The sequence below is a fragment of the Palaemon carinicauda genome, chromosome 1 (assembly GCF_036898095.1).
Source record: "Palaemon carinicauda isolate YSFRI2023 chromosome 1, ASM3689809v2, whole genome shotgun sequence".
NCBI lineage: Eukaryota > Metazoa > Arthropoda > Malacostraca > Decapoda > Palaemonidae > Palaemon > Palaemon carinicauda.
The window spans coordinates 17,287,682-17,297,215 of NC_090725.1; the positions used below are offsets into that span (position 1 = coordinate 17,287,682).

At 37.3% G+C, this 9,534-nt stretch overlaps 1 pseudogene; it reads right to left on the reverse strand.

Moving 5' to 3' along the window:
• Positions 1–1,565: 1,565 nt before the first annotated feature.
• LOC137641565 (uncharacterized) lies at positions 1,566–3,656 on the reverse strand (annotated as a pseudogene).
• Between the last annotated feature and the right edge of the window lie 5,878 nt (positions 3,657–9,534).

Here is a 9,534-nt window from a genome sequence, read left to right on the forward strand (position 1 = left end):
AGGGGGTTAGTCCAAAATGGAACTTTTGAGAAAATTGCATTTAAAGTTTTCAAATGCATTCAATAAATCACTGATAGAAGATAGCAATATGAACTCTTTACTAAATTCAAAGGATTTGAGGTATTTTTCATGCACCATGAAGACATTAATATATTCAAAGTTCTTATATACTTTTAAGGACTTACCTCTCTTTGACCATTTTGTTATCAGTACATATCACTTTTTGACCAAGACTTGCCCCTTTTTAACCACTTTGTTATCGTTACATATCATACATATCCCTTTTTAACCTCATTGACCTACTTGTCACATAGCTCTTTTTAGGCTAATTAAATGCATTTTTATGATACTATAACTTTATTTTGTAAAGAAAATACCGCTGATGATAATTTTAATTTCTCAAAAGGGCCTATTTATTTATAATAAACGGTTAAATGACAAGTTAAGTTGGCATTGCATAATCATACAAAAACAAAAGGAATATTTTTCTCAAAAAAAAAACTTTACAATTTTTCAAAGACTCATCTAGGTATAATAAACCGTTACAGAAATACAGTTTTAGTACAGTCAATTCATTGAAGAAAATTAGGTTTCCATAAAAAAAAAAAAAAAATTCCCAGAGACTTACCTAGGTATGATAAAATGTTGAAACAAAAATTCCCAGAGACTTATCTAGGTATAATAAAATGTTGAAAAAAAAATTCCCAGAGACTTATCTAGGCATAATGAAATGTCAAAAAATGATTTCCTCAGAGATTCATCTAGTTAAAGAAATACAACTTTAGTTAGCATTGCATAGGTGTAAAAAGCTATAAATTGCTTTATTCAACAAATTCCTCTAAGTCAGGATCACAATCCTGAACATTACTCATATCTGGTAGTGCCTTATAAAAATCGTGAAACATAGGATCAACCAAAGGCAATAGATCAATCAAGTCCTTCTTTTTTTCTTTACTGATAGGCAGTAATGAATGATATTCCTTTTTGACATCTATCAAATTTGGATTATCCTGTCCTCTTCTTTTCATATCTACTTGTTCAAACACCTCCTCGTTTGAAAGAGATCGTTTATACAACAAAATTCCAATGGGGCGCTGATACCTGAACCACTGGCACTGTGACCAGTTAAATTTGTCATTATTGCTGTTCTTTGATATTTTTACCAGAGGGCCTTTAAATAACTGTGCGTAATCATAAAAGTCCTCCTGAGTCATTGCATGAACCTAAAATCTTCTTCCTGCCAATCTTACCAGCTGGTACCAGTCACGTGGATGGTGGATTGCAGTGGCTCTCTTTTTCTTGAGTCTTTCAATGACAGAGTGGTCGGAGTCACACTCCATGTGTGAATGACCGGAAATGAGAAATTTGTGATCTATTGTCAGTATATTAGGAAATTTGGACAATGCATGCATAAACATAGCAGTCATATGGGAATTTCTATTCTGTCCGGCACAAGCATCAGAATAAAAAATTACGTGCTGGACATCACTGGGCAAATTCTGCAAGATATTCATTAGACAAGATGCTATCTGATTGGCACCTCTAGAAGCAATGGTTTCGTGCCACATAAAACAGTCCACTTTTTTATTGACATTATTGTGAACAGTGAGATTGTATGTCCACAACAAGCGCTTATAAAAAGCTACGGAAGACTGTAAGTATGGAGTGGGGAGACACTGTTGTAAGTCAAATGTGTATGTTGCAAATGAGGGATTTTTTCAAGCTAACTTTGTATCATCTCTTTTACGACTATAGGCATTTTCAGCTCTTAACAGATGACTTTCTTTTTCGGCTTGTAGACGTTCTTTCTCTTCAGGGGCATTGGTGATATCTAATTGCATCTTTAACACATCGCAGGTATGACATGTGTCTATTTTAGGCTGTTTGAAACTCAAGTTATGACAATGAAATCTTTTCTCATATGTAAAGCGTGTTACTGAGGACTCTGGGTAGCGTTCTTTAAACAACGAATACATTTTTGCTAATGTAAGTGTTGATGACAAATACTTTTTGGAGGAGTGTGCCCTAGAATAATGACTCTCGTATGCTGGAAATGATTTGATATGGTCATCAATTTTAGAAAGTTCCTCTTCTTTAATACGACGTGGATTTGGAGTTGTTCCTCTCCTATCCCCTCGGCTCACTCCAGAGGCAGTTTCCTTTTTATTTTTCTGTAATACTTCCAAGAATTTTTTGGTTTCACCAAACACCCTCAAAAAGCATTTTTGACAAATAGGATGTCTTTTCATTTGAATTTCTAAGGCATACTCGTAGGTTACATCTCGCACTCTAATGTTTTCGCCGCCTCCATCTCTTAGGCGGGTACGTAATGGGTTCTTTGGTGTAATAAGAGTTGCGAGGTAGTTTCTTCTTGAATCTACTGAGCCCAAATCCCAATATTCAATGAATAATATTTGCAGATCTTCATCATTGAAACGTTCGGAGCATTTCAATCTACATTGCTTTAGTGGACTTTGTTTTCTAGCGGAAACTAATTTACCTGATGCAGTCGTATACAATTTACCGGTCTGTCGATACTCTTTTCTCTCTCTTCGTGCTCTTCTTGAGTACCTTTTCATTGGAGTTTGGCAAGGTTATTCATCTCTTTGATTTTCAGCTTTTTGACTGCCCTCTTCCTCTCTTGGATGTTCTGCTTCTTGATTGCCCTTAAGTCTAATCTCATGCTTACTGTTATTTTCACGAGAAATTGTGGACGAAGACGATACACTGCAGGTTTCATCAGTAACTTCAAAATTTGGATCTTTTACACTATCATCATCATCATAGAAATTATCAGGCGTCTCATCATAATCTGTTATAAAAGTATTCAGACTGTGTTAATATCAACAATAACTTTAACATTATACTCGATTTTAAAATAAATTTTATATTTTTGTTTTGTTATACTGAACAACCGTGCTCCTGCCATCCACACAATTACATTGAAAAATCATGAAAAATGACAAATGACAACATACATTGCAAAAATATAATTTCTACAAAGTTCGTGTTTTGTCAGTACCTATAAAATAGTGAAAAACTCATTTTTGGATGCTTTTAACTAAAAATCTAACCATTTCTCTGACAAACGATTGTGATTTTCAAATTCTATGAGCAAAAGTACATAAAAAATTCTAGTTACAATGAAATTTAGTGTCGACCACCAAACACGAAAGATCCGTTCATATAAAAAAAAATTTTGGCTCTTCACAATACAGCTGCCGTGAAGGCAGAAGCTCATTTTGTAAGGCGAATTTTAAGCCTAACTAAAATTGTTAGGCTCATAAACAAAGTTCCTACTATTGTTTACCACTGGTTAATAAACAAAGTTGATGCTATTTATACAAAATCTAAGAAATGACATATCCCTTTTTGTCTGAATAATGAACATCTCAAACCACAAACACTAACAAATATGACGTGTTACCATACTTTCATTTCCGATAGAAATAACTATTAAAATCATTTATAACACATAAAAAATGCACTACAAGTAGATTTCCCGTCAAAAGGAAATCACTGCTCGGAATTAGAGGTGTCCCACTAAACTGCAGGCATCCCAGGAGCATCAATATTGTACCTTCATTTCTTTCCTCTCCAAAGTTATTAGCAATAAGCCAGTGTTTGACATTACTTTGGCGGCTTTCCAGGTCCATTTTTCTTCTTTTCTCTGCATTTTCGTGTAATGCTTTGTCAAGAATTTGACGAGCACGTGATTTAGATGCATCCATCACCAAAACCGTTTTCAATTTACATCTATACACAAGTTCTTAATATTAGAATCTTATAAATTACTACACTCCTGCAATCAAAGGCGAGTTGTAATCAACACTGGTTAATACGCGTTCAGAACGACGACACAGCTTACAACACGTCATGTCTCTCTCTATCTAGTGCGTGCGGATATGACAAGCCGCACTTAGGTAGAGGGAACGCGTTTGGGCCCTGTCTCGGGCAACAATAATACACATTCGTGGAGTGCATTAGCTGCTAGGCCTAGTGGGATTAATACTGGCATATTAAATGAAGAAGAAGAGTATGAGTTTTATGAGTAGATTAGAACTAAAATTGCAGAGTTATAGATAAGAAGTGAATAATTACCTAAATATCAATAAGTTTGTTTACTTAACCCCTTTTGACCTATATTGAAAATGTAGTTAAAAAGGGGGTATGTATCACTTACCTCTTTGTTCGCCAATATAATGCTATGAATTTTAATGAAAATGTGGTTAAAAAGGGGTATGTTCTACTTACCCCCTTTTTCGTCAACAGAATGATGCTGCATGTAATTATCCCATAAAAAGACTTTTTGACGTACTGACTAACATATTCACAGTACACTTACCCCCTTTTTACCCAGCATAGTAGCCCGTTTTAGCAACATTTTGGCAGTCATAACTCATTTAGGCCATTTTTGGACTTACCCCCTTTTTCGCCAGCATGAGTGATATATATATATATATATATATATATATATATATATATATATATATATATATATATATATATATATATGTATATATATATATATATATATATATATATATATATATATATATATATATATATATATATATATATATGTACATATATATATATATATATAAAAAAAGGTGACTGGTTTCAGTTGCGGTTCCATCAGAATAGATGCTCACCAGAATGTCAGCCGGGCAAGCCCAACCCCCCACTGTGGTGCCCTACCACAGCAGTAGCCTCCCCAGTAAACAGCTTAAACTCACAGTCCTGGGTGGGGATCGATCTCTTGCCATGCGAATGCTAGGCAAACACGTTACCACTGTACTAGCCAGGCTATATATATATATATATATATATATATATATATATATATATATATATATATATATATATATATATATATATATATATATGTGTATACATATATATATGTATATATATATATAATATATATGTATACATATATATACAGTATATATATATATATATATATATATATATATATATATATATATATATACAGTATATATATATATATATATATATATATATATATATATATATATATATATATATACATATATATATATATATATATATATATATATATATATATATATATATATATATATATATATATACACATATGTATACATATATATATATATATATATATATATATATATATATGTATACATATATATATATATATATATATATATATATATATATACACACATTATATATACACATATATATATATATATATATATATATATATATATATATATATGTATATACACACATGTATATATATATATATATATATATATATATATATATATATATATACACACACACATATATATATATATATATATATATATATACACACACACGCACACTGCTAAAAACATTTGTAACAACTCCACTTTTCGTGAGTATTTCTGATTGACAGGGAAACCTCTCTCACCCAAGACTGCACGTCTAGGCTATCAGGCTTGCACGTCTAGGCTATCAGGCTTTAGAGACATCCACCAAGTTTTGGTATGAACACAATCAAATGTTATACTAAGTTCATCGTTACAGAGAAAAATTACAAATCACTTTTACCCATATCCAAAAAGTATATGAAATTAATTACTTATGTAAGCGCTTGTAGAGACTTGTAAAACTTGTACTTGTAAAACTCCAAGTATAAGAACTACTATGTAGCTCTTTGAAAACAACGTTACACACACATTCAGAACCTTTACTGAATGGATCACTATCACCACTAGACCTGACATGGAAGTCAGGTTAGGGCTAGCAACTGGATAGGAAAAACCAGAATTACCGCCTCTAAGCAGACTCAGTCTTGACATTGATAAAAAGATTATTTCTATAGTAACTTAATTAGTATATTAGTCCAATGAAAATCTGACCTATTCTAAATAGATGACAAAAAGATAAATTAAATAGTTTACCATGTAAATTATTAACCATGACCAATCCTTATGAGTGATATGAGATTTGGAACAAGGGACCTGGTACTGGGACCAGTGAAACTAGATAGCCGCTAAAGTAATTATAACATAACCCTGGGAACTCAATAAAAGTAAATTCCATCTCTCATACATGCTAAATTACTTTTGTTTAAAAAATACACAATCAGATAATATCTAACTAGACTAATACAACTTTAGTAATTTATCAGTACAATAATTTGTAATAATCTTATTGAATATTCATGACAATTTGAATTTAAAATCAAGACAGTAGATTTCCCTGTAAAAAATTGTAAAATGTTATTTTCATTAGTAAAATAAATTTTTGAATATACTTACCCGATAATCATGTAGCTGTCAACTCCGTTGCCCAACAGAATTCTACGGAAGGGATACGCCAGCGATCGCTATACAAGAGGGGGGTGTACTCACAAGCGCCACCTGTGGCCAGGTACTGCAGTACTTCTTGTTGACACCACCTCAATTTTTCCTCGGTCCACTGGTTCTATGGGGAGGAAGGGTGGGTCAATTAAATCATGATTATCGGGTAAGTATATTCAAAAATTTATTTTACTAATGAAAATAACATTTTTCAATATTAATCTTACCCGATAATCATGTAGCTGATTCACACCCAGGGAGGTGGGTGAAAACCAGTGTACATGTATATCAAGAAGCTAAGTATCCCGTATTTCATATTATCAGTTATTCAAAATAACAATGAAATTATAAGTACCTGGTAAGGAAGTCGACTTGAGCCATTACTCTGCCTTAAATAAGTTCGTCTTCCTTACTGAGCGCAGCGTTCCTCTTAGGAGGCTGAACAACTCTAAGGTGCTGAAGTATCAAGGGCTGCAACCCATACTAAAGGACCTCATCACAACCTTTAACCTCGGCGCTTCTCAAGAAAGAATTGACCACCCGCCAAATCAACAAGGATGTGGAAGGCTTCTTAGCCGACCGTACAACCCATAAAAAGTATTCAAGAGAAAGGTTAAAAGGTTATGGGATTATGGGAATGTAGTGGCTGAGCCCCCGCCTACTACTGCATTCGTTGCTACGAATGGTCCCAGGGTGTAGCAGTACTCGTAAAGAGACTGGACATCTTTGAGATAGAATGATGCGAACACTGACTTGCTTCTCCAATAGGTTGCATCCATAACACTCTGCAGAGAACGGTTCTGTTTGAAGGCCACTGAAGTAGCCACAGCTCCCACTTCATGTGTCCTTACCTTCAGCAAAGCAAGGTCTTCTTCCTTCAGATGAGAATGTGCTTCCCTAATCAGAAGCCTGAATAGTAAGAAACTGAGTTCTTGGACCTTGGAAAAGAAGGTTTCTTGATAGCACACCATAAGGCTTCTGATTGTCCTCGTAAAGGTTAAGACCTTTTTAGATAGTACCTAAGAGCTCTAACTGGGCAAAGTACTCTCTCCAGTTCATTCCCCACCAAGTTGGACAGGCTTGGGATCTCGAACGACTTAGGCCAAGGACGTGAAGGAAGCTCGTTTAGCAAAAACCGAGCTGCAAGGAACATGTAGCCGTTTCAGATGTGAAAACAATGATCCTGCTGAAGGCGTGGATCTCACTTACTCTTTTAGCTGTTGTCAAGCACACGAGGAAAAGAGTTTTTAATGTGAGGTCCTAAAAAGAGGCTGATTGGAGAGGTTCAAATCTTGATGACATAAGGAACCTTAGGACCACGTCTAGATTCCAGCCTGGAGTGGACAACCGACGTTCCTTTGAGGTCTCAAAAGACCTAGGGAGGTCCTGTAGATCTTTGTTGGTGGAAAGATCCAAGCCTCTGTGGCGGAAAACCGCTGCCAACATACTTCTGTAACCCTTGATCGTAGGAGCTGAAAGGGATCTTACTTTCCTTAGATGTAACAGGAAGTCAGCAATCTGGGTTACAGTGGTACTGGTTGAGGAAACTGCATTGGTCTTGTACCAGCTACGGAAGACTTCCCCTTGAGACTGATAGATTCTGAGAGTGGATGTTCTCCTTGCTCTGGCAATCGCTCTGGCTGCCTCCTTCGAAAAGCCCCTAGCTCTTGAGAGTCTTTCGAAAGTCTGAAGGCAGTCAGACGAAGAGCGTGGAGGTTTGGGTGTACCTTCTTTACGTGAGGTTGACGTAGAAGGTTCACTCCTAGAGGAAGAGTCCTGGGAATGTCGACCAGCCATTGCAGTACCTCTATGAACCATTCTCTCGCGGGCCAGAGCGGAGCCAACCAACGTCAGCCGTGTCCCTTTGCGAGAGGAGAACTTCTGAAGTACCCTGTTGACAATCTTGAACGGCAGGAATGCATACAGGTCGAGATGGGACCAATCCAGCAGAAAAGCATCCACGTGAACTGCTGCTGGGTCTGGAATCGGAGAACAATACAACAGGAGTCTCTAGGTTATCGAGGTAGCGAACAGATCTATGGTTGGCTGACCCCACAGGGCCCAAAGTCTGCCGCAAACATTCTTGTGAAGGGTCCACTCTGTGGGGATGACCTGACCCTTCCGGCTGAGGCGATCTGCCATGACATTCATACCGCCCTGAATGAACCTCGTTACCAGCGTGAGCTTTCGATCTTTTGACCAGATGAGGAGGTCCCTTGCGATCTAGAACAACTTCCACGAAAGAGTCCCTCCCTGCTTGAAGATGTAAGCCAGGGCTGTGGTGTTGTCAGAGTCCACCTCCACCACCTTGTTAAGCTGGAGGGACTTGAAGTTTATCAAGGCAAGAAGAACCGCCAACAACTCCTTGCAATTGATGTGAAGTGTCCTTTGCTCCTGATTCCATGTTCCCGAGCATTCCTGTCCGTCCAAAGTCGCACCCCAGCCCGTGTCTGATGCGTCCGAGAGGAGACGGCGGTCGGGTTTCTGAACAGCCAAAGGTAGACTTCCTTGAGAAGAAAGCTGTTCTTACACCACGCAAGAGAAGACCTCCTCTCTTCGGAAACAGGAACTGAGACCGTCTCTAGCGTCATGTCCTTTATCCAGTGAGCAGCTAGATGATACTGAAGGGGGGGGAGGTGGAGTCTCCCTAACACGATGAACAGGACCAGCGATGAAAGTGTCCCTGTTAGACTCATCCACTACCTGACTGAGCATCGGTTCCTTCTCAGCATGCTCTGGATGCATTCTAGGGCTTGGAAGATCCTTGGGGCCGACGGAAAAGCCCGAAAAGCTCGACTCTGAAGATCCATACCCAGGTAGACAATGGTCTGGGATGGGACGAGCTGAGACTCCTCAAAATTGACCAGGAGGCCCAGTTCCTTGGTCAGATCCATAGTCCATCTGAGAATCTCCAGACAGCGACGACTTGTGGGAGCTCTTAAAAGCCAGTCGTCTGACGGAGCCGGACACAAGATCATGGTACTGCTGCACAGTCTGTGAACTGTCAACCATGGGGAAGCGAGGAAGTACAGTGACAACCCGAAGCTGTCTAGACTGTCTGGGTCGTACAGACAACTCCTTATCGGGTTGCTGAGGTTGCCGCACTGCGTCACAACAAGTCACTTCTGCTGGTTGTTGAACGTCTTCCCAGTGACACACTGACTCCGTAAACAAAAAAATCCTCTAACAA